A 6,239-nucleotide genomic window follows, 5' to 3' on the forward strand; every position below is an offset into this window, starting at 1 on the left:
TTCTGTCTTTGCTTCTGTTGTTCCCCGCACCCCCCCCCCCCAAATGTTCGTTGTCTTTTTTGCCTTGTAAACGCCTACTTGTTTTTTCACGCTGTAATGTCACTTCTTTTCTTGGAGAAACCCTGGAATAGGCTCTGACTGGCAAGATGCAACGTGGTGTCGGAGATTCTAGGCTCATGATCCTGACGCTCACAATTCCAGGCCCTTCCTCTTGTCTCCAATTCCAATCCAGGCTAGCAATCATTTCCGGAGCAACTCCTGCGGGCAGAGTGCCAGCTGGGCACTGCAGGAAACGAATGCAGAGCTAAGCCCATCAGCCTCTGCACTCTAGAGTTTAGAATCGGGGTCTGTCTGTTAGGACGGGGTAACGAGAACAGGCCTTATGCCATGCCCATAAACCTACAATAACATTTGAACTCCTTCCCTGGGCCTAAGAGGGGCTGTGCCCCCTTGAGATGCCTTTCCTGATGTCCTCCTCTGTTCCTGGATCAGTCTTCTTAACCTCTATATCAGCACGTGTCCCCTGCTGCCAGGGTCAGGGGTGTCTATCTCCCCCGCAGGCATGTGACCCTTCATGATCTGGCCCCACGACCACCCTTTCCAGCCTTGCCTTATCTATCACCTGCTCCCCTGCGCATTCCTGAGAAGAACACTTTTTGTTCCCCAAATATATGGCATAGAAGATACGGTTTGGCAGGTGGTTAATAAACGCTCCAGAGAACAATAAAACGGGGAAGGAGGACAGGAGTGCTGGGTGCGTGTGTTGGGAGAGGGAACCTGATGGTGGGCTTTGTCAGCTTAAATAGGGTGGCCAGGAAAAGTCTGACTGTGGAGGTGACATCAGAGCAAAGTGATGGAGGAGGTGAGGGAGCAGGCCACAGGGACATGTGGGAGAGGAGCATCACAGACAGAGAGGACAACAGGTACAAAGGTCCTGGGGTAAATGCATGGCCATGAGTTGGAGAAACCATAAGGAAATCAGGTCTTCCTTTCTTAAAAAATAAAAATAAATAAAAAATAAAAAGCATTTTAGTGAACCCCCCTACCAGACTGGATGAGTTCCCTACTCTGACCCCTGGATCTGGTGAGCTCCCTTATGACGGGACAATCCTATTCTATCATAGTGTCTCCCCCACAAGACTATGAGCAAACTGGGGAGGGGGACCATGTCTTTTATTTTGACATCCCCGTGCCCAGCAGAGGGTTTAATATACATTTGTTGACCGCCTAAGTGGATGAGCAAACTAGACCTTGAATCCGTGAGGATGTCCCATTTCATCCCTACGCTGGGCAGCACCTGGCACACTGGCCCAGACTGGGTCTGAGAAAACAATGTGTGTGGAATGACACACAGGAATAGCCAAGGCTTACAGACACCATGCGAGGCTCTCTATGAGGCTGACCCCATTTTACCCTTTAAAGCGATCCTATGAGGTGGGCACTGCCACCGTAGGCCATTTGCAGATTAGGACACCAGGGATCGAAGGAACAGAAATGGCTCACCCGTATCACACAGCTGGTAAGCAGCAAAGCCATGAGTTGAACCTGATGGGTCTGACCCCCAAGGCTCCATTAATCCAGCTCAAAGCTAAACTACCTTCCAGAGAGAGGGGACTGGGCATGGGGGTGGGGAGAGGAGGGCTCCAGGGGGCCGGAGGAGGAGGCCAGAGAGGCCTTCCTAAGAGGGCCGGAATGGCATCTTCTGGCTCCGTGTTCCCTCCCACGTGCACCAAAGTGTCTGCACACAGCGGATGCGCAGAGAAGGTTAAGGAACTGGTGATGATTCTTTTTCCCGAAGACGAATATTTTCTGTGGTTTGAGTTCAAAAGAAATGCAGGCAAAGCCTCAGATTAGCATAAACACAGATTCCAACTCTAACTCTCTTCATAACTGTGCCTGGCTTTGCCCCCAGGTTCAGGAACAACCTCCTGGGTAGAAACCCCTGGTTCCCTTCACGTGTGGCCTGGCCTCCGTAAGAACCACACGGCTCACCGGGCTTGCACCTTACTAGGAAAGGGACCACAGGGCCCTTGGGAGACCCCTCTAGCAGGGCCTCTGCCTTGTCCACCCTCCCCAGGGACCCTCTTTGCTCTCCAGACCCCACCTCTCCCACCTCTCCCAGTCCAGCTGGTCTGCCCCTCCCAGTATATGTGACTGACCTTTCTGGCCCGGCCTCAGCTCCTGCTCCTGTGGCCTGCTCTCAGGAGCAGCCCCATCAGGCTCCAGGCCCTGCCGGCTCCCTGCCCCCAGCCACAACATTGGGATCTACAGGCTGGGAATCTCGATAGACTCTTGGCTTCCGGAATCCTAAAGGCCTGAATGGGAGCGAGTGATGAAGACGGGTCTGAAGGTGGCGAGAGAAACGTCTGCCTGCACCTGGCCAGGCATTCTTCTGCTCAGCCCCCAACAGCCTTCACAGATGCAGGAAGTCCAATAAAAACCCAGAGCCTGGGGCTGGAGGTATTATCAGAGGGGCCTGGGCAGTCACCCAGAGAATTCCAGTGGGGGTGGCTTTGAGTTCACAGTGATCCAGGTCACAGCCTTATCCGGCTTGACAAGGCCGTTGCTAATCCCCCCAGCCTGGAGTATTCACCCCCAACCTCGAGCCTGAGCTCAGAACTCTCTTAAGGATCTGACAATCTGCCAAGTAACGTGGCTGTTGGAGCATCTGGGGTCCTCAGGCTTGGCTGAGATGGGGGCATGAACACAGAGCCCAGGGATGGGATGCTCAGAAACACAAATGGGGAAGAACAAGGGTGTGGAATGGAAGGTACTGGAGCCACTGGGGAAGCAAATGTACTAGAAGTGAGCTCTGAGAGTGGGGACCAGTGGCCAGGAATGCAGTGGTGTCAACACTCACTCAAAAGTAATTTCCTAGGAGTTAATGAATGGGAGCAGGGGACTCCTTGCTTGGAGTTTAACGGTCGAGACAGCACAGGAATGAGCACGCCACCAACAACAGTGCAGAAGTGCAGGAATGGATAAGCCCAGAGCAGGAGCCTAGAGAGGGACTCCCTGCCCTGGCCAGTGGGGGCTCAGGAATAATAATACAGCAGCCACTGCGATAATAGTGGTGGCGTTAAGGCTTACAGGGTGCTTACTGTTTGCCAGGCACCATGCTAAGTGCAACACATGATTTGCCCCACTGAATACAGACATTAACTCCGTGGGGGGAAAGTGCTATTCAGACAGGCGGCCCAGGAAAGTGGCCAAGGTCACACAGCTAACCAGAGGCTCCCGTGACTTTAAAGGACTCTGTTCGTCCAGATTGGTAGCTCCTATTTTGACTGCTTATAGTCCGTGACGCAATACAGATATTAATCTTATTTTTTTATGATCAGAGTGGAGGAAAACAAATTCATTAAAAAACCATCTAGAAATGTGAAACTTCCTCATAGTCACCCAAGATAATGACTGGTAAGAATAATTTCTCTTTTTCTTCCTGTTTGTTTTTTTCTAAGTTGGCTTTTGTGTTCGTTTCAAGTTTTTGTTATTTCTTTTTACTTATTTATTTTTAGTTTAGCTTTGGGGTTTTGTTTTTTGTAGAATTGATGCCTCATGGATTAAGTGGAAATTCCTCATTGCCCTTTCTCCCATCTCATCTCTTTCTCTCCTTCCTTGCTCCTTCTCCTTCCATAGGTAAACAGATTCTGAAATTGCTGTATATCCAGTGCACAGTTTATGCTCCAGGTACATACATATATCCATAATCTATATGTAACATTATTTCTTGTTGCTGTTGTTGTCGTGGTTGTTTATTTCTCCACAAATGGAATAATAGCATACTTAACATCCCACAACTTGCTTTGTTCACTCAATCCATATTGGTCCCTCTGGGCCTAATTTCTTCTTTGGTATGTATCGAAAATGGCAAGCTTGGGTCATAGAGTATTCTTATTTTTTCCTAAAATTTTACTTTGAAAAATTAAAAATTTGAAATCTACAGAAAAGTTGCAAAATGCATACCGTGAACACTCATAAACCCTTCGTTCACAGATTGTTAACATTTTCCTGCAATTGCTCTACTTCTGTTTCATACACACAGATTTGAGTGGAGATTGCAGATACTTTATCCTAAAGAATTCAGCACCTACAATCTAAGGACAAGATATTCTCTTACATAACCCAATATAATCATGGCACTCAAGAAATTCAGCATTGATACAATAATACCATTATCTACTGGGCATTAAAAATGTCTAATATTGGGCAGCCCGGGTGGCTCAGCGATTTAGTGCTGCCTTTGGCCAGGGCCTGATCCTGGAGACCCAGGATCGAGTCCCACGTCAGGCTCCCTGCATGGAACCTGCTTCTCCCTCTGCCTGTGTCTCTGTCTCTGTCTCTCTCTCTCTCTCTCATTAATAATAATAAATAAAATCTTTTTTTAAAAAGTCTAATATTCAATTTTCCCTTATTGCCAAAACAACATCTTTTATGTCTAATTTTTTTTTTGCTTTTTTCCATCCAGAATCCAAACAAGAATCAGGCATTGCATTTAGGTGCAATCTGTTGTACTTTTTTAACCTTCTTTAATAATCTACAAAGTTCCTCAGTTTTTTATTTAGTCTTTTATGATATTGACATTTTTAGTTTTTTTAATTTTTAAAGAGATTTTATTTATTTTTTTGGCAGAGAGAGTAGAAGCAGGAGGAACTGCAAGCAGAAGGAGAGGGAGAAGCAGACTCCCCGCTGAGTAGGGAGCCCAATGTGGGCTTGATCCCAGGACCATGGGAACATGACCTGAGCTGAACACAGATGTTTAACCAACTGAGCCACCCAGGTGCCCCTGATATTGACATTTTAAAATCTGGGTCATTTGTCTTGCAGAATTTAGATTAATCTGATTGTTTCTTCTTGGTTATCAGATTATACATGTTTGGAAAGGATGCTACCTAGGTCAGGTGGGGGGCATGCACTTTGCTAGTTACCCCAAAATACTGTTCTGAATGGTTGTACCAGTTTACATACCTAGCAGCACCATGGCCAACACCCCATAATGTTGTATTTGTCAATTTTTCCCAAACTGATGCATATGAAATGGTATAACAACACCATTAGTGCAGTTGAGCAATTTTGCATATCCTTAGTGGCTGTTTGGACTTCCTCTTTTATGAATGATCCATTTGTATCTGTGTTATTTCTGACCCCTTTTTCCCCAGCTTTACCCCCACCCTTCCCCTGCTCAGCTCTATTTGGGGACAGGGGCACATTGAGAGGGGTACACTTGCCATAACAGCTGCTTCCAGGAAGCAGAAGACTAGCAAGATATCAATCTTTTGCTATATATGTTGCAAATATACGTTCTAAGAGATGCCAATTGTCTTTCAGCTTTATTTATGGCATCTTTTACAGTATAAAAACTTTTGACTCTTATGTAATAAGTTATCACTCTGCTTTGGTATCTTGTTTGCAAAGTCGCTCATGACTCTGAGATCAAAAGAATGGTTTTCTGCAGTTTCTTCTATCAGAGTTTGCTTGTGAGTATGACAGGAGCCAGGAATTTAATGTCTCCATAAAGGTCAATTATTTCAACACCTCTGATTGAATGATCTAACCTTTCCCCTCTGATTTTAATATTTACTCTGTGACATAAATTTCCACCTACACTTAGGTCTGTTTCTGGGCTTTCATTATTTCACATTCATCTACCTGTATACACTTGCCCTAGTATCACTCTGGCTAATGACTATTACTGCTTAAGGCTTCATGTATCCTAAAGAAAGTCTCTCTTCTTCCTTCTTCTTTAGAAACGTTTTGGTTATAACTATGGAAAGAGCCCAGATGTCCATCTACAGACGAGTGGATAAAGAAGATGTGTTGTATATATACAACGGACTACTACTAAGCCATCAAAAAAATGAAATTTTGCCATTTGCAATGACATGGATGAAACAAGTGGATATTATGCTAAGTGAAATAAGTCAATCAGAGAAAGACAATTATCATATGGTCTCACTTGTATATGGAATTTAAGAAACAAAACAGAGGATCATAGGGGAAGAGAGGAAAAAATAAACAGGACGAAATCAGAGAGGGAGACAAACCATAAGAGAATCCTTTTTTAAGATTTATTTATTTATTTATTTATTTATTTATTTATTTATTTATTTATTTATTTATGAGAGACATACAAGAGAGAGAGAGAGAGAGGAGAGAGAGAGGCAGAGACACAGGCAGAGGGAGAAGCAGGCTCCATGCAGGGAGCCCGACATGGGACTCTATCCTGGGTCTCCAGGATC

At 45.5% G+C, this 6,239-nt stretch overlaps 1 long non-coding RNA gene across 1 annotated transcript; it reads left to right on the plus strand.

Annotated features, from left to right (window-relative positions):
- The first annotated feature begins 3,084 nt into the window (after positions 1 to 3,084).
- LOC119870057 lies at positions 3,085 to 5,944 on the plus strand. The gene is made up of 3 exons (XR_005355102.1): positions 3,085 to 3,417; positions 3,640 to 3,690; positions 5,748 to 5,944. It is a non-coding gene; the product is annotated as an uncharacterized LOC119870057 (long non-coding RNA).
- The last annotated feature ends 295 nt before the right edge of the window (positions 5,945 to 6,239 follow it).

The sequence above is a fragment of the Canis lupus genome, chromosome 2, assembly GCF_011100685.1.
Source record: "Canis lupus familiaris isolate Mischka breed German Shepherd chromosome 2, alternate assembly UU_Cfam_GSD_1.0, whole genome shotgun sequence".
Classification (NCBI taxonomy): Eukaryota; Metazoa; Chordata; class Mammalia; order Carnivora; family Canidae; genus Canis; species Canis lupus.